The sequence below is a fragment of the Cupressus sempervirens genome, chromosome 1, assembly GCF_028749045.1.
Source record: "Cupressus sempervirens isolate cs-2001-9-10 chromosome 1, ASM2874904v1, whole genome shotgun sequence".
NCBI lineage: Eukaryota > Viridiplantae > Streptophyta > Pinopsida > Cupressales > Cupressaceae > Cupressus > Cupressus sempervirens.
The window spans coordinates 863,343,215-863,368,768 of NC_143118.1; positions in this window are offsets into that span (position 1 = coordinate 863,343,215).

Here is a 25,554-nt window from a genome sequence, read left to right on the forward strand (position 1 = left end):
TTTGGTTTTATTTAGCTTTCCATCATGTCCTTTTCTTCTCCTATTTCAAATTGACTATAACTGGGTCGATAACTCCCAGTATTCATCTAGTCTGAGAAAAGTTGAAAAAGAGTACATTTACCTTTGAAAAATATCACTACATGTAGATTGGGTTGGGTGTGATTGGGTAGGCATATTTTACTCTCTAAAGGCTTGGGTGTGATTTTGGATTGGGTTGCTAGCTGGCTGGGGGGGATGATTTGGAGAGACTTTGGATTTGGGATTGTTCTAAAGTAAGGAACTAGATAGATTTGGTTGCAGCAGGGGAGCTTGGGTGATTTTTTGATGAGGCAGTGACTACACTAAGTATGTCTTGAGCTAGGAGATTTTTTCTTTTTTGGGATTTTGACCAAAGTTGGCAAACATTCATTCAAAAGCTATGAACAAACAAGCAGACAAAATTTTGGAGCAAGCATGTCAAACACACCAACATCCTAGGAAGCTTTCTACAAGGATGAAATTTGTTATAGCTAGGGATTCCTTGATATATGCAAGGTACGTGAGGCCCAAATCTATAGATGAAACCAAAAAGATGTCATACAGTCGAGAGGAGCGGTAACCCACTTCTCCTCTTTCACTTCTCAAGGGTATAAAGTTCCTTGAGGCTTAGCCCGAGTGACAAAATCTTGATTCCAAGACAGGTGTCTTTGGATTCACCTCTCGATTTTTATACTCTGCCGGAACACTGGAGTCGAGGTCATCCCAAGGGGTGATGAAATCCCCAAGCAGGCCTCCTAAAAAGTGTAAAACAAGACCACATACATGATCTTGGGCTTTAAAAGACACACGTTTATTCCAAATGATGATTTAGATTTTGTAAGCTATGATTGAAGACACTTGTGATTATGGCATACAATGTTCATTCCAATTTGATAGCATCGTTAGCATAATGAAAGTTGAGAGATCGTCAACATAAGAAATGCGAGCGTCATTGAAAATGCATCAAAACCATGTGATGTTCATTGATTGTTAGGCATTCAAGATTGAGTGTGAGTTTGTTTTAAGCCCAAAAAAAATATGTATGAAACTCGATTGTCAAGCGCATGCCCGAAGGCCCTCCACGTCAAGATTTGTCCAATTTTTATGTCCAAATGAAGTGTGAGCGAGATTAATGTGCATTCAAAGAATGTTCTAACTTAGAAAAACCACTAAAGACCCAAGTGAGTGGAGTTTGATCTTTGTGGAGCACTTAACACCCTCTTAGGTAGACCCATCCCCATAGATGGCGCTGAGATTGCAACCAATGGTTAAATTGATGGGTGATTAAAGAGGGTGAGTCCAAGTACAAACTTACTCAATGCATTTTTATTAGTTTTTATAACTTAGAAGATTTCAAAAATGTGGATTCTTTTTATGCCCCAAAAGATTATTATTGGATCTATGGCATTAAAGATTGGATTTGTTGTTTTAATCATGCATTCATAAAAAAAAAAGCTTGATTTTAATCCATGGCACTCAAGAGTGAATTTAGCAACATGCATTCAAAGACAAGTGATTAAACATTCAAGTTTTTTCCTTTGAGCATTCAAGATTGAGATTTTGTGTGTTATTTTAAGAACTTTGAAGTGCTTTGTTTTAACCTTAGATCATTCAAGATTGTTTTGGACTCAAAAGTGAAAATGACTCTTTGGACTTTGGTTTTCATTAAAGATTTTGTGTTCTAGTTTGCATGTTTTAAGCTCAAAAATGATATTCCTGGGTTGTTTTGATGCATGAAAAACCTAAGCAACATTCAAGATTTTGCAACAAGACCTTTGTTTGGAACAAATAACAAAGCTTTTAGGACAATTTTTGGCAACCATTTAGGACTCTTAGTTTTCATGAGATTTTTAAAAGAACTTTAAAATATTTGCAAATGAGGTTCATTTTATCCTTGATTGATGCTTTGAGTTTGATGCTTTGAGTTTGATTTTTGTGTGCACTTAGTGTTGATTTTGAACCTTTTGAAATGGAAACTTGAAGTTCTTTTTAAATTCCCAAAAATGAAGTGTTCCTAACTTTGCATGAATGCATCTAAAACCTTGATGTTGCAAGGATGAAAATTATTGGATTGGTTTAGTTTCACCTGTTAAAAGATTTTTTCTTTTTTGCAAATTTTTAAGTTTTTAATGGATTTAAGTATGATTTGGGGGTTCATGTTAAGCACTAAAAAGAAGTGTGTATGATTTTGCTTCCTTAAAAAAAAAATGGCCAAGATCTCTCACAAGAAGAAGAAGAAGAAGTAGATGGAATAAGAAGAATATAGACAAGAAGAGGAAGAAGAATTCCAAGTTCTTTGTCCACCTATAAGCTTGAAAAATCTGCAAACACTATGAGATAGATTATGAGTTCCTTTGTCTTTTTCATGCTCATGTGGACCTACAAAACCAATTTATGCAATCCTACCAATCACAAAAACAAACAAAATTAGCCAAAATTAGCAAATGACATACAAAACTTGACTAAAAAAGCTAATGAAGATGACCCATGTGGGCTCCCACCGGGCATGCCAAAATGTATATGAGCAATGTTAGTATGCTAATAGAAACCAAATTTAAATAAAAGCTTCTACAAACTAAAAAAAATTCATAAACTTCAAGATAGACTAAGATGAGCTCTCAATTAAGAATATGAGCCATTAATGGGCTCTCTCAATAAGAAGCTCTCTTGTTGAGTGACTTTTTCTAAATAGATAGGATGTATGCTCAAGCTTTATGCTTCAAAAAGGGCTTCAAATGGAGTTGGAATTTGGGTGTGAGTGTATGGTTTTGATGTAAAATGGCTTCTCAAAATGGCATTATGACTTTACTTCATGGATTGTGTTATTTTGCAAAGGGGAAGGATCCAATTTATAGGCAAGAGGCTTGAGGGATTGAGGGCTAAGATGCAAGGATGGAAAAAAGCTCATCGAGGGCTCAGATTGCATGAGAGGAGAGCAAATGGATTGTGCTTCTTTACAGCCAATCAAGGAGTGACACATGTCACATGGTGAGAGGATGGAGGAAAGGGGAAGGATGAGTCAAAAAAGGAGGCTCAAGGGATAAAATCTTCATAAAGACCCTCATAATGACTTGTAAGAGCAATAAAAGGGCTTGGAAGAGTCATTTATGGCCTAGTGGGCTTCATAAAGTTTTATGGTTGAGATATTTTGAGGGAGATGAGAGAAATTTTGACTTGGGCTTGATTAGGAAGGTTTTAAGCTTGCTTAGGATTGTGCAAATGATTAGAGGATGGATTAGGATGGTTTAGGATTAGCTTAGGGATAGGCAAGTGGATGGCATTTAATGAGGGTGGGTGAAGGAGGAGATATTTGTTAACTTTGACTTGGGTTAGTAAGTTTTAACTCATGTTTAGAGAATGTGACAAGGTTAGGAGGGGATTAGGATTAGGTTTAAAGACATCTTCTAGAAGAGTCTAGACTTTGGATGAGGATAAAGACTTTCTAGAATAGTCTAGAACTTCCTAGGATGAGGATGAAGACTTTCTAGAAGAGTCTAGAACTTTTTAGGATGAGGATAAATTAGATTCTTAGGAAATAAATAAAGTTTTATTTATTTCAAGGGTTTGGGTTGAGGAGATATTTATTAAAACTTTTTTAATAAACATGACGATTAATATTTAATCTTAATTAAATATTTTGAGTTGGGATTAGGGGTAGGAAATGATGGGATTAGCCTTTAATAAAAATTAAAGAAGGATTAGAAGATTTTGGAAAAGGTTAGTGGTCTTAAGGAAATTGGCCAAGTTTTGGGCAAAAAATAAATTTTTTATTTATTTTGAGTTTTTTGGTCAATTTATTAATTAAATAATTAATAAATAAGAAAATAATGTTTAAATAAGATTTAAACATTTTTGGGAGGGATTCCTTAATTAAATATTTTTAATTAAGATAAAGGAATTTAATGGCATAAAAATAAATTAATTATTTAATAAATGATGATGTCATCAGAAATTTTTTCAGAAAATAAAAATACTTTATTTTCTAAAGGTTTTTAGGTGTCTACAGTGTTGCAGTGGAGCTTCTTCTTCTTTCCTCTTCTATAGCCCTACCTAAGTGAGTCCTCTAACTCAAGGGGATATATTCATTTTTTTTCCCTTCTTCTTCTACATCAGCTTCTAGAATAGTTTTGGTCACCTGTAGGGGAGGAGTATTCTTTTTCTTCAATCTTCTCCTACATGTCTCTCCCACTGTGGGCTCAACCGTGGGCTTTTTAGGAGCTAAGGGGGAGGCTTCTTCCTCTTGACCTACTAGTTGAATCCACTATTCTTCCTCTTCTTGTTCTTATCCTGGTGGAGGCACTTGATCAATCTCTTGGACTTGAGCTACTAGCTCATCTTGAAGCTCTACTTGCTCAGGATTTTGTTGTGATTGTTGAGGTAGTTGGGCTTGAGCTATTTTTTTCTTACTATCTTCCCCTCTCTTCCTTCTCACTCCTCTATCCACTTCAAAAACTTCCCACTCATGTTGATGAACTTCTTTTGGCCTCACCAGGGATTCCGCTAGGAAAGTTGGTACTGTAACTTTTACACCTTTGTCTTTGGTAAGCTATGTTGTGGCTTGTCGAGGAATAGCTTATGGAATTATATCAAGTTTGAAAGGCTTCTTGATCTAGTCCCTCATTAGTTGGACTATGTGGTGAGCTCTATTATTGATGTCTATGTTCTCATCCCTACCAATCTTTGCATTAATGATCAGCCTATTATAGATTTTGTCTTGATTATACAATGGATCCAAGACATCTTTAGTGTCTTTCTCAACATCCTTGAGTGGGATGTTAACTTTCAAGTCTTTTTGTGCCAAATATAGAGTCATTCTACAATAATCCCTTATTCAGATATCATAGTCATCTATGGCATTCATCCAGTGCTCCTCCAATGCATCTTCATGTATGAACTACTACCCTATGAGATGCATAAGCATCCCTATCTTTTCAAAATAAGGTCTAGGGGAGTTGTACTCTTCTAAGGGATATTGATCTGATTCTTAATCAAAAGTTGTAATTTCTTTCTTTTTCTTGACCTTGAAAGCACCGATGGTGATTTTCCATACCCATGTCTTCTTGTGTTGTTTCCTCACTCTATCATATGCAAATGTGAGTTGCCTAGAAATCTCCACCAAAATGAGCCTATTTTATGGATATCTCAAGAGCTTCATTGCGTTAACCATGGTACCAGCTACCCTTAGATACATGAATGTTCTAAATTGGATGTAGTAGGCACTAATCTTTGTAATTCTGGTTATTGTCTATACTAACATCCTTTTGGCATAATCACGCTCTATGAATTCAATGATTAAAAATATAAAATTGGCATTCACTATCCTATACTCTTTTCTCTCATACAATAATTTCTTCTTAACCATCTGAGGATACACCACATAAGGCTAGGCATTAGCATCTTGTATGCTACCACTTTTGTAAAGTCATGGGTAGTGTTGGAGTTTGAAAATGTTACCCATTTCCAATTACCCTTATGAGAAAAAAGCACATCTAGGAGCAGCTAACTCCCATTTTCAACATGCCCATTCAGACACCAGGCCAACTATAAGGCTAGACTCTTCTTCTTCTTTAGGCTCTGCAAAACCTAGGCAGGTAGACCTATAGATTCTTTATATGGTACCAATTGTCAAAACATACACTGAATCTATTATGAAGTAGATAAAATCCTTATTTCTCCTAATAACTCATGAAATAACATCAATCTATAGTAGCTAAATGAAGATCTAGGATATTCATAAGCTGAGTGAGGGCATTCTATTATAGCTCTTCAACATGAAAGGGGAAAAGCGTTTGATTATTGATGTTGATATTCAACAAATCCTCAAACACGCAGCAAAACCTAATGATCCTATCTCTGATCAGTGCCTACTCCATTGGGAAATTTCATGAATCCAAAACATACATCTGTGACATCAAGACATATTCTATGTACCCAGACATCAGATCTATCTAATCACCTTGTGATTCAAACATCAATGTTCACTCAGATCTCATTCTTACATGATATCCCCATCAGCAAACCTGCAATCCTATTGATTCTTTGAAGCATTTACATAACCTCTTGGGTTATAAGCAACAATGAACTCACATAAAGCCTTAAGGAGCTGCAATTACAACCTAAACTCTTTGTTCAGAGATTGCAAAACATTGAAGATCACTAATAAGGGAGACAAGAATCAAAATGAAACTAATGAAATTCTTGCTCATATGTATTCATTTCCTTGAAACAATACAATCAAATGCATGAAATTAAAACATGAAACAACCTAATGTATCAGAACTATCTATATTAACTTTACACTACTGCTGTTCACATGAGAAGAAATTGTTGAAGAATGGAGGTGGAATCACAGTTCTAGATCCAAAGAAATGGTCTCATAGAATGACTACCAATTCTCTGCCAATAGTGGTCTCACAGTAACAAAAAACTAGAACCCTTCAAATGGAAGAAAGAAAGAATAATATAGGATAGATGAATTCTTGGATCTCACATGTGACTGCCATCTGTCAACTTAGAAATCCATTTCTTGCAACTGTAAAGACTCTCTCTAACCTCTTTCTTCCTTCTGATTTGATTTTCTATTTCATCATTAAATTGCAACTGCTTTGAAATATCCCTACCTAATGATGAAATCCTTTTGCATCTAAAATATCTAAAACCTTATGCAATTCTGGTGAAATTGTGAGTTTTTGCTGATTTTAATGTAACCAATTCAACCCCAACTATACTATTACCATCTTTTAACCATACCCATGTCATCATTATGTTAGGAATCAATTTTGAACCTCCATACCTAAATACGGTTGCAGAAAAGGAACCTGATAGAAAACCTCATACTGCTCGAACAGACGGATTCCTATGCAAAAACTAATCTCAGAATTGGAAAATTTAGACTTTCATGATTTCGACGGTATATGATAAGGCATACTTTGCCTTCCAGAAATGCCCAGAATCTCGATTTGAAAAACACTCCTCTGGTAGAGACATCAGGTCTGCACATCTTTGAATTTAAAAATCCAAAAATTTTAAAATAATCTAATGTCTTAACATTAGAATTAAAGCCCTATTTGATTTTAAAACTTGACGTGCATACCCATTGAGAAAATACTTTAAAATTCACTTTAAGCTCATTTTACTTTTTTGCCTTTATGCCTCCATTTGGGTCAAACCTTCGTTGATCAAGTGACACATGTCGCTCATTAATTGGCTTAGGCTGGGTAGCGCCACATGTCATCTTCTCGCTACTTTTCCATGTCATCTCGTGAGCAACTTCTCCTTGGCAAGATAGCAAGAACCCTCAGATCTGCCACATGGCACGATCTGGTGCATCTCAAGATCTGCTTGCCACATCATCCTAGGCCATCCAGTCGACTGCCACTTGGCACTCTTTGATTCATCAGAAACATCTACAAGTGGGGCCCACATTTCTATTTCACTATGGCTAGACTTTGAGGTTTTTCGGCGACCTTGCTACCTCGCTAGCTAGATTTTCCAAGATTTCCTGGCTAGCAAAGTAGCGAGGCACTGGATTTTTCAATTTTTCAGTTGCCCATTCCTGCTAACTTCATCACGCTTTTACTTGCATCTTCGTTCAAAATTTATTTCCTTTTTCCACTAGGTTGGATGAATGGGACCCACCGTGCACAAGCATAGCCTTTCCAAAAGGCTCTTTGTTTAATTCATAGCTCATAGTGCATAGGATGCTATTTAAAGATTAAAATTACTCTTCCCACGTTGAATGTGGGATATTGCTTTGTTAGTATGGCCGACTTTTCCTTCTAGCTACAGCTTCTATTCAAGTTTGGCGTGGTCTCTTATGTTAACTGCTTGCGGATTCTTTGAAAATGTGGATGGTCTCCTTGTAGGTGGCTCTCATACTTTGACTGCAAATTGTTTTTTATTACCACATCTTTTCATATTCTCAGGCTTAATACGGGTTTTCTTTTATAACATGGTGTCTGCTTTCCATTAATGTGGATATCTTCATTTTTGCATAAGCTCTCCTTTTCTATGCTTAGAAAGCTTCTTTCTTGAAAGCCTCTGAGTATAAAAAATTGCATGATTCAGATTCCACCAGTTAAACTATATTGCCCAACTCCTTTGCTTATGCGGCACTTGGAGTTTGAGCTTCCTGTTAGCATGGTGGCTCCTCATTCTGACTTGGGTGCTTCCTCTGCATCAGCTCATGGCTTGCCTACTAGCCAGCTCCCTTTTCATAGCTTCTTCAAAGACTCCCCTGCTATGTACCCATCCACAGCTTGCTCTCCTGGTGATTTCCTTGCGTGAAAATTGGTAAAACACTTTCATTGCTTATGGCTTTATGCTAATGCTGATTGCTTGCATTCAAATGGTGTATTGTGGGAAAAGATAAGCCTATTGAGGCACCTACCAAAGCCTCCTTTAATCCAAACCTTCTACTCTTCATTCGGGGGCTACCCTGGGCTCCCTACTTGTGCGTGGATCTCCTTTTAGTATGATTGAAATGCTTTGGCAAACTATATCTACTCCATAGTTTGATCATCAAATTAAATTAGATCAAAGCATATCCCAAAGAAAATTATTTAACATTGATAATTTGTGAGGCCCCTTTGACTTCTCCCTTGCTTGCTCATGGCTTTAAGATGAGGGCTACTTTATTTAATTTACATAATGTTCCTATGCCTGAAGAATTTAGTCGGACACCAAAGTGGGTCTGGCTAAAAAATATTTGCCTTTCAAACAACTGGCATCCTCATACTTATCCCATGACTCCATTGCAATGATGTGAATTAAAAAAAATCACAGGAACATTACTTTAAAACTCCATTTTAATCATTTCCACACCATTGTGAAAATTGTGTCAGGAGGCCTGCCAGGTGGCCATAAAAACTAACTCAATCAAGTAACCAGGCCATAAAAATTGGCATGAGTGTTCAATCCTCCATACTTTACCACACTACAAATTTTTAGCCCATGACGAATCTCAAGTGAAAATATTTTAATTTCCGAACATCCATACTTCAATTACCCTGCAGGCAAACAATGTTAAAAAACATAAATTGGGCTCGGGTTCAGCATTATAAACTGAGTTATTGATCACTTAGGGTTCTAAAAAATAGGATATAAGCTCTTTGCCATGAAGAGATTATAATTCCATGTTTTGGGCTCATGACGAATCACAAGGCACATTTGGCGAATTTTCGAAAATAGGCAGTTGGAAATTTTAATTGGCAAATATGTCAAAAAGTGATTTTTGGCAAATGTACGGACATATGAAAGTATGTAGATGGATTCTTCATGACTTAAGAATTGGCATACTTCAAGGATTTTTAGGAGACAACATAATAATACAATCCATTTAGGCTCACCAATCACAAGACCAAAGTTATAATGTGCCGAACAGGGGTACGGATCAATTTGGATACCTTAGTCATAACAAAACAATGCAAACTGGGATTTTAATCATGTTAGCAAATTGATCAAATGGATTACTCATGACCTCAAAATTTGAACATATGAAGTGTCTGACCCCTAGAACACAATGCAAAAATAATATCTTCATGTGGGTCAATTGGGGCAAAGATATCATTGGTCGAACAAGGCCTCCCAGAAATGTGAATTGGAAACACTGTCAAGATAATGATTTGTACAAATGGAAAGACCTTGGAAAATTGTGCAGATGGATTCGTCAAAGCCTAAAAACTGGCACACTTGTAGTATTTTCAGGACAATATAGAGAAACAAACTATTCAATCTCACCTATCACGGATCAAGAGATATGACATCATGAATAGGGCTACCAATCAATCTGCAAATACTAACACCCATAAAAAGTTAGAAATTCCATTTGTAATCGTGTTTCAAAACTAATCAAATGGATTTTTCAAGACTTAAAAATTTAGACATAATAAGCCTCTAACATTTACAATACAATGCAAAAGGAATTTCAACATTTCGATCAACTGGGTTAAAGATATAGCACATCAAACAAGGCTTCCTAGAATTATGAATAATTTGCAAAAGCATGAAAATAGTAACTGACCAACTTTGAGGGATTCAAAACCTAGTCAAACGGATTCGAAACAACTCAATATCTAAAACATAGGTTATCAGATATGGATACTAGACACTCTCAAAGGGGTAAGTCATGACGCATTTTTGGGTGCGAGATATTCACTTGCCAACAAGGCCTCTTATCGTTGTCTGACACTTGGGTGAAAATGCAAAATTGATAATTTCTGAAAGCAAGACTTCGCCAAATGACTCAGAATGATGATTTAACTTCACAGAACACTTAGATAGGCTGAATATAGGGTGTTAGAAACATTAAACACCTTTTAGGATTCAGATTGGCAGTCGGGTACATAGGCATCAGAAAGCTTTCATAGGGCTTAATTTCTTAACAATGCTCAAAATCAGGGCTGCAATTTTGAGCACCAACAGGTAGTCGATTGTTTTGGCTGCCAAAAAGTACAACAAATATTGTGTCATGTATAATTTTGGGTCGGCCTTAATAGCTACTAGCTTCTCATTTATGTATCACTTAGCATCATGGCCCAATCAATTGGTACCTTGGTCATTTGGATGGTTTTTATGAAATAGACCATCTAGATATGAATATGTCTAGCTATTGGTAGGCCCATGACTCTGCTTAAAATCATGATGGTGTATCCTCACATCATCCTTCATGTATCCCTGCATCATGTCTACCTTGTAGACTATGTGGCCCACTAGTGTTCTATCAATCAAAAATAATGATTGGATTATCTCTTTAGCTTCCTACTCATTTTCTCGATACCATCTTTCTGCTCCCTCATAGGATACCTACAATTATTGATCAGCCCTTGGAAGGTGGAATACCTTCTCAATGTTTTGAGGTTAGAGGTCTAGGACTACTTCGCATGTAATACTCTTGATAGCCTTTCCATTAGTGACATAGTTTTTGGCAAGATACATGATGAGTTCTCAAAATTTTACAAAAGTAGAATGTGGCGCTATATTGACTAACCCTAATCATATGACTGCTGACACCATTTCTGATCTTTCTCTTAGCTTATTGAAAATGTTAAGGCATTCTAGTCAATGTGTCCAAGCTCATCATCTCTAATTTTGGAATATCCATCCTGAAAGAAGGATTTCCTTGGTGTACCTTGGTATTTAAAGACAATTGGTTTACGAGCTATCTTTTTAGCCATCAAAGATGATGACGATGCCATTTTATCTAAATAATTCAAAATAATAAATTAATCTAGAAAGATAAAATTGAACCTAAACACTAACCCTAATACATAAAAACCTAGGGAAAATGTCCCAGAATAGTGAAAAACTAGTTAAATCCCTCCATAAGCCCTAATATACAAAATAGGGCACCTAGTGCACCATGACAGGTGCACTAAGTGTGCTAAATGCTCATTTTAAGACCCTTTTAGCATAGTTGTGCACCTACACACCTTGAGAAGGTGCTCACATGTGCATGTGCACAATTACACACACATGTGCAAGGAAACTGCAAGGGGGGAGTTAGTCCCTTATGTTTTGTGTACAAAGGGTGCGTACATGAGCTTATTATACATTGAGTTCTTTGATAAGGTGAACATGTGTGCACCTTGAGAAGGTGCACACATGTGCCCCTTTCTTTAGGCTTACTTGACTTAGTTTTTTAGTTTCAAAAACGTGTGCACATGCTCACTTTGAATAGGTTTGTATGTACACACCTTTCAATAGTTATATGTTTTAGGTTATTTTAGGTTAGATCTTCTTTTAAAAGGGAAAGAAGGTGTGCACATGTGCTCCTTTATGAGGTGCACATGTGCATAATTTATTGGTGTGTGTTGACCTTGTTTGAGTGTTGTGCAGGAGATTGTTCAAGGAAATGTGTAATGGCAAGGATGCAGAGGTGCAATGAAGACTAGAGCATAGAAGACAAGTGAAGGTAAGTGGGAGGGTCTAGGGTTTATATAGACCTAGGCCTAGGGTTTGCACCTTTATAGGTATGCACCCTCACATGTACACACCCTTTGGAGGTACTTACATGTGTAATAGCATGTGCACATCTCTGAAGGGAGATAAGTGTGCACTTGTGCACTTGCGCACCTAGACAAGGTGTGCATGTGCACTAGTGCACTAATGCTCATTTATACACTAACACACTTGAAATTTATAATTTTATCCCAACTCTACCACCCTGGACTTTCTCAACCAGAGATTGAGACTTGATCCAGGCTCATGAAGAACTCCAAAAAGAACTAAGCCCTGGATAGGGGTCTGGGAGAAAAAAATTTACTAAGGGGTCCCCATTTCTAGGAGAAATGGAATGTGTATTGTGAAACTAAAACAAATAGCCCCAACAAAAAAGGAATAAATAAAAAAGGCATTTCTCCAGCAACAAGCATTCTTCTGACATGTTTCAAATGACAGCTGAATTTTGAACACTTTAAATAGATTTCAAGTTCCTTAATAGTCAAACAAAACTTCAGAGTCTTGAATCTTCAAGTTCAATGTGTGCGCATTCATTTCCTTTGACATTTCAAAGTGTAGTCAATCATGGGCTTCAAGAAACTTGGAAACAATCCTTCACTCCACTGATCCATTCATTAGAAATCTTCATAGATCATGTATGTCAATCAGTGTCTAACTAGATGAGAGAATCTATTCTGAGGGTTCTTAATAGGTTATCATTTTGTGGTAGTTTAGGTCTTGAGTGACCTTTTGATTCTACTTTAGGGAGCTTGAATCTTTCCATTTGATTCTTCCATGAAGCGATTTGTATAGATACTAGATAGCCATTTTGGAGGGCATATCCCTATTGTCATATTACCTTTCTCAGACCTTCTGGAATCTTTCTTTCTTAACACCACCTTTCTTCTTTTGTTCTATTTATATACCTTTTCCATGCTTAGACTATGTGGCCAAGGCATTGGTGTCATTTCTCAAATTCTTTCTTTAATTTGATAAACTCTACATCCTCTTTTAAGAACTTTTGGAGACTCTCATGCCAAATAGTGACCTTAGCAATTCTTTGAAAAAAGAATTGTCTAAACTAGCAACTTTTGGACTATCCCTTGCTATCATCAACCTGTATTTGGAAACTTCTAGTCAATCTTTAAATTTGCAAATTGTTGAGAACTATTAATCCGTAATTTTGATTTGAAAATTAAAATTCCTTTTAAGACTGAAAGTAACATCCATCCTCCAGTTGGTACAAGAAACAAAATCATTTGAATGCTTTGACAAATAAATACCTCTTCCTAAAATTCAAAACTAGAAAATATGGTCTATGAAATGCATCAAGAAAGAGCCTTTATTTCACCTAGCTCCTAGACCAATAAGAAAAGACAGACGCAATTTTTAAAAGAAAACACACAACTAAAATAAAACACACAACTGAAAGAAAATACACTTGCAGAAAATATTTTTTTATTTTTTTCTCTTTTAGGCCTTAAACTAATGTTTTAAGAAATAGTCATTGACAAGAAATGGGACCAATTCCCCTTGTAGGTTACTCAATCTAAAAGTATTTTCTTCCAAAATCTTCATAATTTGATAAAGTCCAATCATTGAAACTTAGTGTGACTACTTGGATTTTCTTTCACCTTATCCCATAGGAGAACAAGGTTAGATACTATCAAAGATTTTGTTTTGGCCTACTTATCGAACCATCATTTGATGATAGCTTGATGTTTCACCATGTGCTCCAAAGTTGTTGTTCTTTTCTCATCCAATTCCAAGATATTTATTAATCTAATCTGAACTCTATCTATGTCCTCAGCATAACCCTTCATAAATTTCAATACTGGAATCTAGAGATTAAGTGGGAACACTAGTTCTTGTCCATAGAAGAGTAAATAGGTAGATATCCTCAAATAATTTTTATCCTAACTCTATCCGTCCATAATGCATACTTCAGCTAAGTGTGCCAATCTTTTGGGTTTTCTTGTAGCAATTTTTTTATCATTTTAACGTAGTTCTTATTGATGGATTCACCCACACCATTCCCTTGGGGATAGTAATTAGAAGAGAACTTGATTATGACCTAATTGTCTAATACTCATTGAGTAATGAAGATTGATAGAAATGATGATCCATTATCACATATCAAGAAGAATGGCATACCAAACCTTGTGACAATGTGCTCTTCAAAGAAATTTGTAACCACCTTTACCATGAAATTTCAAAAAGTTTTAGCTTCTATCCAGTGCATACAATAATCTTTAGTTGTAAGGATGAACATGTGTCTTATAGATGATGATGGGCTTACTAGACCAATAATGTCTAGCTCCCACTTAGCAAAAGGGCATACCTTTATAGTGGCATGGTTGGATGCCTCTCTCTATTGGGACTTGTCTGACAAATATGGCAAGAATGTACATGTTCAAATATATCCTTAAAGATAGTAGACCAAAAATAACTTGATCTCAAAATCATATGAGTTGTAGCTTCTATTGATTTGTATCTTGTTTCATATCTATCATGAAACTATTCCAAAACTTATTTCACTTCTTCATGTCAGAAGCATTTCAAATAAATTCCCTCATATTTCCTTTTATATAGTTTTCTATTTTGCAACATGTAGGATTCACATTTCATCTTTAGTCCTCTGCACTGGGAACTATTCATCTAATTGGGGTATTAATTTTGCAAAAGATGGTAAAAAATATCTTGATATCAAACATCAATGATTATTCCTTTATCAATATCCACTTGAGACACCATGATCTTTTATTGATTATCAGTGTTGATTTCATCATCAAATCTGATTTTGTTATCATTATCAATCTCATTATCAGCTATCATCTTGGTTAATCATTTTCCTATTACCAACTTCATTACTTGAATCTCCAAATCAAAATCTTGCAATATAGCCATCCATTTTCCTCATCTCTCCCCCAATTCATTCTACATCAGCAATGTGTTAACCATACGATCAGGCAGAGTTGTATATACCTTGTTGCTAAGTATATAATGGCATAATTTCTTAACTTCTTTTATCAATGCAAAAGATTATTTTTCAAGATTAGAATAGTTCAATTTAGAATTATTTAGTAGGAAACTCATGAATGTGATAGATCTCTTATCCTTTTTGTCTTTCTTTTGAGTAAGAATCCTAGCACATGAATGTTCCAAAGCAAACGAATAGATTTTGAATGGTAACGCATAATTTGGACTCACAAGGATTGGGGCCATAGAGACTATTGCTTTGATGTCTTCAAAATATTTCTTTTTTTAAGGAACCCATATAGTGATCCTTTCTTAAGCAGGTCATTAAGAGGATGTACTATTTTAGAAAATACACTAATGAACTTATGTACGAAATTAATTTTACCAAAGAAAGATTTTAACTCTTTACGACTATGAGGAGGTGACATATTAAGAATGGCCTCTATCCTTTTAGGATCAATGGATATTCCAACTTCAGAAATAATATGACCAAGAAACTTTCCTTTGATGACCTCGAATGAAATTTTTTTGGGATTTAGTGATATACTAAACCTTCAACATCAATTGAATAGTTGTTTCAAGTATGCAATATTAGTACTCCTATCTTTAGAAAGAATAGTGAGGTCATCCATGTAGATGACTCTGCACTTGTTTATTATCCCTTTGAATTATTTGTCCATCACTCTTTGGAATGTGGCTCCCACATTGATCAGTCCAAAAATCATCCTTTTTTATGCAAAGGTTTTCCATTTTTTTGTAAATTTAGTCTTCAACCTATCTTCTTCATCTACCATCACTTGGTTGTATCAAAAATATATGTTGAGAAAAGGCATCATTTTAGACCCATTCACAATTTGTATCATGTTCTCTTTAGATCTTTCAATGCATTTTACTTTTTAGTTGTCCATATAGGATTCTTAAAGATTGTGGGCACATCCCCTTGATTTTTATTTTGTTGCCCAATTTCAAGTGCTCTAGTAGGTGTTGGAATTAAAGATAGAGTAATTGAGAGGGGGGGTGAATTAGTTACTCACAAAAATTAATCCACAAATCCCTTAGATGTCTTAATGGACTAATTACTACTAATACTTGGTAAACAGATGTTGCAATTTGCTAAATTAAGAAATTACTTATCCTTAAGCATTCATACATGTAACTAAAAAAAAAATGAACACAAGAGACAACAGATTTAACGTGGAAACCCAATATGGGAAAAACCACCAAGTAACTAGTCACCAATTTTTCACTCTTTTGAAGTGAGCCCTGTTAGCAGCCAACCCTATTAAAGGTTACAATACACACTATTAGGTGTGACCTTGTTAGAGGATTTAATCACCTTGTTAGGAGTGGCCTTGCTAGAGGTCTTTAGAACAATTCAACTGAACTATCACCTTGTTAGAGGATTTACAAAATGGCTGTCAAACCAACTCTATTAAGAGATTTGAAATAACTGCTACAATGGTTAGAAAGAAACAATGAATTGACCCAAACAAGATGCAATTGAATTTTCTGGATACAAGTCTCTGTTCAGCATCATTAGATCCTCCTTAATCAAATATGACTCTGCTGCTCCTTAATGATCTCTGATCATTCTTCAAATTCACTTCCACAATAATCAATCCTCATATTAGATTAACATCGTATATCTCCATACATCCATATTTAAATTTGCAACTTGACTTCTTAATTATATCATTCAGATTGTCAAGTCGGCTTATTTACATGTTACATTTTACCAATAAACCATTCATCAGTCGGCTACAGATATTATTCTTAAACAAATAAATGTCCTTTACTGGCCAACCCTGCTTGGTAAATATTGCTTCCAAGAATTTCCAAAGTTAACCTTCTTAGCTCAATTAACATTACAATATCTTAAAAATCCTTTGGCTACCAAGTTCACTCGGTAAGAACTGAATCTTCCAAATTTCCTTTGATGACCGAGTGAACTCAGTAAGAGTTGTTCCTATCATATTTTTTTTGATTACCAAGTAACCTTGATAAGAACTAAATTTCTTTGATTACCTTGAAAGCTCGGTAATCAACTGTCTACTTGGTAGATACTGCAAACTATGTTTACTAACCTTTTGAGCTTGAGAGACACTATTCTTTGCTTTGTTGACCTTCTAAGCTCGTTAGACATTGTCCTTTGCTTTGCTGACCTTCTAAGCTCGATAGACATTATCCTTTGCCTTGCTGACCTTCTGAGATTGGTAGACACTATTTATTGTCTTGCTGACCTTCTGAGTTTGGTAGATACTGTCTGATGACTAATATGACATTTGTGTGACATCAAAGATAACACACAATTAAAAAATTGTATCCAACAATCTCTGTCTTTGTCATTGATGGCAACACAACATGTCATAGCAGAATGAAATTTGAAAATAATGACAGAATACAAAACTCCCTCTTTCATATGATCTCTCCCTCTTACACAAACTCTTATTATTTGCAAATTTTAAAAAGATATGACAATATATATTCTCCCTCTTTGACAACACATGCCAAAAAATAACTCAAAACAACTTAATAGAACTGTACCTGATGTACTGATTCATATGGAATGTCTTCATTGGTTCGCTGCATCAACTAATAAATCTTCAATTCTATTCCTATTGATGCCTCACTAAACTATATTTTAGTGAGCTTCTGATAGGGGAATAACCCCTAAATTACCTCTTAGATACAAGAATGCATCCCTAGGTAAAGGCTTTGTGAATATGTCGGCAACTTATTCCTTTGTATACACATATTCCAATCTTATTTCCTTTTCTTGCACCAATTCTCTAACAAAGTGATACTTTATGGCAATATGTTTGATTTTAGAATGCATAATTGGATTCTTGAAGATGTTAATTACACTTGTGTTATCACAAAACATAACAACTGGTTCTATGATTTCTTGCTTCATACCTTTCAATAATTGTTTAAACCACACAATGTTTGAACAATTCACTGTTGCTGCAACATATTCAGCTTCTGTTGTGGATTGAGATGTACAGTTCTACTTTTTGCTTGTCCAAGAAACCAACCTTTTTCTAAGAAAAAAAGCTCCTCTACTTGTGCTCTTTCTGTCATCAATATTTCCTGCCCAATTTTCATCAGTAAACACTTTTAAATCCAATTTTCCTCCAAGTTTATACCATAATCCATATTCTTCAGTTCCTTTCAAGTATCTCATGATTCTTTTGATTGCCATCATGTGATTTTCATTTGGTTTTGCTAAGAATCTTGCTACAATTCCTATGCAAGGGCAATGTCTGGTGACTTTTAATCTAGTACACATAGGAATCTCAACTGGTTTGCAATCTTCCATACCAAACTTTTTCATTTTTTCCTTAATGTAGTTAGATTGAGTGATCTAGATGCCATTCTTATTCTATTGAATTTGAAGACCAACAAAGAATTTGATCTCACCAAACATTGAAATTTCAAATTCCTTGTTCATTTGTTCAAAAAATTATTTGCAAAGATTATCATTTCCTATGAACAAAGTATCATCTACAAATATTTCTGCCAAAACAATCTTACTATCTAGTCCTTCCTTTATGTACAAACTGCTATTGTCATTAGTTCTTTGAAAACCAATTTGAATAAGATAGTTATGCAATCTTTCATACCATGCTCTAGGGGCTTGTTTCAGACCATATAATGCTTTATGCAACTTGCAGACCATGTCCTTCTTGTCTGGATCAACAAAACCTTTAGGCTACTCAATGTAAACCTCTTCCTCCAATATGCCATTGAGAAATGTTGACTTGACATCCATCTGATAAACTTTGCATCCTTTGAATGTAGCATATGCAAGTAAGGTTCTGACACTTTCCAATCTTGCAACAGGAGCAAAAGTTTCTTCATAGTCTACACCTTCTTCTTGAGAGTATCCTTTGCATACTAGTCTAGCTTTGTTCCTTGATACCTTACCATCTTCATTTAGTTTGTTTCTGAATACCCACTTTGTTCCAATCACATTCTTGTCTTTGGGTCTAGGTACAAGAGTCCATGTTATGTTTTTCTCTATCTGTTCTATCTCTTCATTCATGGCGTCAATCCAACTTTCATTGTCTAGTGCATCTTTGATATTTCTAGGTTCAAAATCAGCAAGTAAACAAGTGCCTTTCAACTTACTTCTTGTCATTGTTCCTTCTTATCACCAATGGTCTGACTTGGTGCATGATGCTTTCTGACATACTTGGCTAACACGAGCTCTTTTCCTTTTGGATGACTTGCATTGTTATCTTTTTGTATCTCAACTTATAGTTCTGATTCTAGTTGCTCGAGCTTGGTAGATGCTAACTCGGTAGCTTTTGTTTGTGGCTCGAGTTCTTGCAACTTGGTAGATGCTAACTCAGTTTGAACTTCTTGCGACTCGATTAATGAAGACTCAGGAGTTGAAGATTCCTGATTGATAGGTATACTTGGTATTGTATTAGGTTCAATGTAAACAAATCTTCTGTAGTCTTCAGGTTCCTTCTTGCTTTCTTCTTCTATTCTTTCTGCAAACTCATCAACTTTCACATGTGCACTTTCTATGACTTTGTGAGTAGATAAGTTCAAACATCTATAAGCTTTGCTTTTGCAAGAATATCCCAAAAATATTCCTTCATCATCCTTTACATCAAATTTACCTTTTCTAGATTCTTTCAAAATGTAACATTTGCTTCCAAATACTTTTAGGTAACTTACATTGGGTTTGTAGCCATACTGTAATTCATAGGGTGTCTTGAATGAGTCCTTTTTTAGCTGTACTCAATTCAAGGTATGAACTGCAATACTGATAGCTTCCTTCCAGTATTTGATAGCAATGCTCTTTTCAATCATTAGGATTCTTACACAATCCATTATAGATCAGCTATTCCATTTTGTTCAGGAGTTCTTGGTGCTGAAACCTATCTTTTGATTCCCCTTTCAATGCAAAAGGTGTTGAATTCATGTGAAATGAATTCACCACCTCTGTCAGATCTTAAGCATTTCAGTCTTTTGCCTATTTCTTTTTCAACTCTGGCCAAATACCATTTGAATTTTCTAAATGCCTATGACTTCTCTCTTAAGTACATGACAGTCATCATTCTTGAATAATCATCAACAAAAAGAACGAAATATTTTTCACTAGTATAACTTTCCATGCCAATAGGTCCACACAAATCAGTATGCACAATTTCTAGAACTTCTTCAGATGGATAGTTCTTGCTTTTGAAACTTTTTTTTCTCATTTTTTCAATTTGATAGTTTTTGCATAGACCAACCTCAGGTTTCTTGATATTCAGAATGCCTCTTACTTTTTTCAATTTACTTATCTTTACTAAGTTGTCAAAGTTTACATGACACAACCTTCTATGCCATAACCAACTTTCTTCAACTTGAGCAATGAAACATGAACATTCACCAAGTTCAAGATAAAATAAGTTACCTTTTGTTTCAGTGCTTGATCCAATCAGTTTTCCTTTTTCATCCAACAATCTTGCTTTTCCAAGCATGAATTCTACCTTAAATCCATTATTGAGTAGTTTTGCCACACTCAAAAAATTGTGCTTTAGTCCTTCTACCCAATATGCATTATCACACACAAGTTCCTTGGTTAGAGAGATTCTTCCTTTTACTCTTATACAACAAGGTTCATTGTTACCAAATCTTACACTGCCACCTGTATATGAGCAATGTTAGTATGCTAATAGAAACCAAATTTAAATAAAGCTTCTACAAACTAAAAAAAATTCATAAACTTCAAGATAGACTAAGATGAACTCTCAATTGAGAATATGAGCCATTAATGGACTCTCTCAATAAGAAGCTCTCTTGTTGAGTGGCTTTGTCTAAATAGACAGGATGTATGCTCAAGCTTATGCTTCAACAAGGGCTTCAAATGGAGTTCGAATTTGGGTGTGAGTGTATGGTTTTGATGTAAAATGGCTTCTTAAAATGGCATTATGACTTTACTTCATAGATTGTGTTGTTTTGCAAATGGTAAGGATCCAATTTATAGGAAAGAGGCTTGAGGGATTGAGGGCTAAGATGCAAGGATGGGAAAAAGCTCATGGAGGGCTTAGATTGCATGAGAGGAGAGCACATGGATTGTGCTTCCTTACAGCCAATCAGGGAGTGACACATGTCACAGGATGAGAGGATGGAGGAAAGGGGAAGGATGAGTCAACAAAGGAGGGTCAAGGGATAAAATCTTCATAACGACTTTCATAATGGCTTGTAAGAGCAATAAAAGGGCTTTGGAAGAGTCATTTATGGCCTAGTGGGCTTCATAAAGTTTAATGGTTGGGATATTTTGAGGGAGATGAGAGGAATTTCGACTTGGGCTTGATTAGGAAGGTTTTAAGCTTGCTTAGGCTTGTGCAAATGATTAGAAGATGGATTAGGATGGTTTAGGATTAGCTTAGGGATAGGCAAGTGGATGGCATTTAATGAGGGTGGGTGAAGGAGGAGATATTTGTAAACTTTGGCTTGGGTTAGTAAGTTTTAACCCATGTTTAGGGAATGTGACAAGGTTAGGAGGGGATTAGGATTAGGTTTAAAGACATCTTCTAGAAGAGTCTAGACTTTGGATGAGGATAAAGACTTTCTAGAATAGTCTAGAATTTCCTAGGATGAGGATGAAGACTTTCTAGAAGAGTCTAGAACTTCTTAGGATGAGGATAAATTAGATTTTTAGGAAATAAATAAAGTTTTATTTATTTCAAGGGTTTGGGTTGAGGAGATATTTATTAAAACTTTTTTAATAAACATGAGGATTAATATTTAATCTTAATTAAATATTTTGAGTTGGGATTAGGGGTAGGAAATGATGGGATTAGCCTTTAATCAAAATTAAAGAAGGATTAGAAGATTTTGGAAGAGGTTAGTGGTCTTAAGGAAATTGGCCAAGTTTTGGGCAAAAAATAAATTTTTTATTTATTTTGGGTTTTTTGGTCAATTTATTAATTAAATAATTAATAAATAAGGAAATAATGTTTAAATAAGATTTAAACATTTTTTGAAGGGATTCTTTAATTAAATATTTTTAATTAAGATAAAGGGATTTAATGGCATAAAAATAAATTAATTAATTAAATAATTAATTAATTAATAAATGATGATGTCATCAGAAATTTTTCAAAAAATAAAAATACTTTATTTTCTAAAAGTTTTTAGGTGTCTACACCACCATCATAGTCTTCAAAGTGTTCAAACTTAGTTTTATCACCAATCATGTGATGAGAACAACCACTATCTATAATCCATGTATCATTTCTACTCATATGAGAAATAAAGGCCATTTCCTCATCATTATCAGACACATCTTTCATAGCAATGTAAACAATTTCATCTTCTTCTTCATCATTAGAATCATTAGAATTTTTAGCTATAAAACATGTTTTCTTATCTTTATCCTTGAATGATTTGAAGTCTCTTTTCCCATGGTACTTGTGACCTTTCTTCTCATCCTTGTTTTGCTTATTTGGGCATCTAGCAACAATGTGTCTAATTTCTTCACAAGAAAAATAGATTAGAGGAACCTTACCTTTGTATTTTCCTTTGCCTCTAGAATATTTCCTTGCTAGTAAAGCTTCAACCACTTCAAGATCACTATCTGAACTCTATTCAGATTCTTCATCACTGTCTGATTGTAGATCCTTCATCTTTTTCCCTTTTTCTTTGAGTGAAAGCTTGGCTTCAAATGCTGATTCAACATTTTTGGCAGCTGGCACATAATTGTCAAACTTGTCTAGCTCAAATGCAGTCAATCTTCCAACTATGGCTTCTAGACTTATGATTTGCTTCACATCTTCTTTCTTGAATTACAGAAACTCTGATTGCATAAATGAGAAGTAGAGTTCTAAGAACTTTACTTATAACTATCTCTTCCCTTATATCTCCTCCAGATGCTTTGATTGCACTAACACATGCTTTGACTCTTTCAACATATTTTGCAATGTTTTCATCCTCTCCCATTCTCATCTAATCAAACTGTCCTCTCAAACTTTTTTCTTGGGCTCTTCTTACATTATCATCTCCTCCATATATTTCTTTTATCTTTTCCCACATTTCAAAGGCAGATTTGTAGTCCTTGATGTCATCAAATTCTTCATAACTCAGAGCAGATGCTATGTCTATCATCATAATGTTGTGAGTCTTCTTTTCAGCAATATCATTAACAAATAGTGTACCAGCTAGTTCTACATATTTTTCATCAAGGTATTTTAGTCTTGTATCTCCAATAGAAGCTAGATGAAGTCTCATCAATCCTTGCCATGCTGAGAAGTTGTCCTTGTTAAGTCTTAGAATTTCTCTCTTATAAGACATCCTAATCTTTGGCTTAGATCCTTGAAATATTTTCCTATAAGCACCAAAATCTCTTATACCAATTGTTGGAATTAAAGATAGAGTAACTGAGAGGGGGGGGTGAATCAGTTACTCACAAAAATTAATCCACAAATCCCTTAGATGTCTTAATGGACTAGTTACTACTGATACTTGGTAAATAGATGTTGCAATTCGATAAATTAAGAAATTACTTATCCTTAAGCATTCATACATGTAATTGAAAACAAAATGAACACAAGAGACACCAGATTTAACGTGGAAACCCAATATGGGAAAAACCACCAAGTAACTAGTCACCAATTTTTCACTCTTCTGAAGTGAGCCCTATTAGGAGCCAACCCTGTTAAAGGTTACAATGCACACTATCAGGTGTGACCTTGTTAGAGGGTTTAATCACCCTGTTAGGAGTGGCCTTGCTAGAGGTCTTTAGAACAATTCAACTGTACTGTCACCTTGTTAGAGGATTTTTAAAATGGCTATTAAACCAACTCTATTAAAAGATTTGAAATCACTACTACAATGGTTAAAAAACAATATTAAATTGACCTAAACAAGATGCAATTTAATTTTCTAGATACAGGTCTCTATTCAGCATCATTAGATCCTCCTTAATCAAATATGACTCTGGTGCACCTTAATGATCTCTGATCATTCTTCAAATACGCTTCCATAATAATCAGTCCTCATATTAGATTAACTTCTTATATCTCCATACATCCATATTTAAATTTGCAACTTGACTTCTTACTTATATCATTCAGATTGTCAAGTCAGCTTATTTACATGTTACATTTTACCAATAAACCATTCATTAGTCGGCTATAGATATTATTCTTAAACAAATAAATGTCCTTTACTAACCAACCCTGCTTGGTAAATATTGCTTTCAAGAATTTCTAGAGTTAACCTTCTTGGCTCGGTTAACATTACAATATCTTAAAAATCCTTTGGCTACCAAGTTCGCTCAGTAAGAACTAAATCTTCCAAATTTACTTTGATGACCGAGTGAACTTGGTAAGAGTTGTTCCTATCATATTTTCTTCGATTATCGAGTGAGCTTGGTAAGAAATAAATTTATTTGATTACCTTGAAAGCTCGGTAATCAACTGTCTACTTGGTAGATACTGCAAACTATCTTTACTAACCTTTTGAGCTCGGTAGACACTATTCTTTTCTTTGCTAACTTTCTGAGCTCGGTAGACATTGTCCTTTGCTTTGCTAACCTTTTGAGCTTGGTAGACATTGTCCTTTGCCTTGCTAACCTTCTGAGCTCGGTAGACAATGTTTATTGTCTTGCTGACCTTTCAAGTTTGGTAGATACTATCTGATGACTGATATGACATTTGTGTGACATCAAAGACAACACACAATTGAACAATGGTATCCAAAAATAGGTACTAGATTGTTGTTATCTCTTGGATCAAATAGTTTTGGGTGCAAGGAAAGAGGAATCTTATCTTTCATAGGTTCCCTTTGATTGCACAAATTATAAGTATTTCTATTGCCATTCTAAAAAGCTAGCATCTCCTTTGGTTGAGTATCTAATTCTTGATTGAATAGAAATGTGAATTCTTCACTAGTTGGTTGTTCCATTCTAGGATTCTATGGAGAATCATAAGATTCTAACATCATAGAATTGTACTCCATAATAGACTCACCATTATTTCCTTTTGAGTTTTGGTTCATTTCTTTATTTCCATTGAAATATGAGCCATCATCATTAGGTACATTTTTTTTATTATCATACTAGTTGATGTCCACAAAATTAGTGTTGTTGTTATCAACAAGGATGCTTCCATTGTCAGGATCAGTATTTCATTGTTGATTGTACCTTTGGAAGCCATTTTACTGATCTAGAGGATTTTTATTATTCCCTATGTTATTGTTTCCTGCATTGTTATTTCCATTGAAATTCTTGGTTTAAGTCTTACCATAGTTGTTGTTGTAAGGCACTATATTTGTCTTCTGAAATTTGTTGTTCTCCCCTTACAAAAATCTAAAATGGTTTAGTTCATTGGTAATCTGAGACATAGTTTTCTTTATATGACCAATCTCAAATGTGACATTGTTTTTTGGTTTAGTGAAAGTTGTTTCCTTTTTCTCAAAGAAAGCATCTTTTGGAGGTTCATATCCAACGTAGGTTATGATAAGAATTGGTATAGCTAGTGCCTATTATAGTGGGATGGGATTCATTGGAATGAATTGACTAGGCATCAGTGTTGTTCCAATAGGATATGTTGGTATCAATATAGTTAGTTGAGCTGGAACCATCAATCCTCCTCCATTAAAATTGGCTTACTTGGT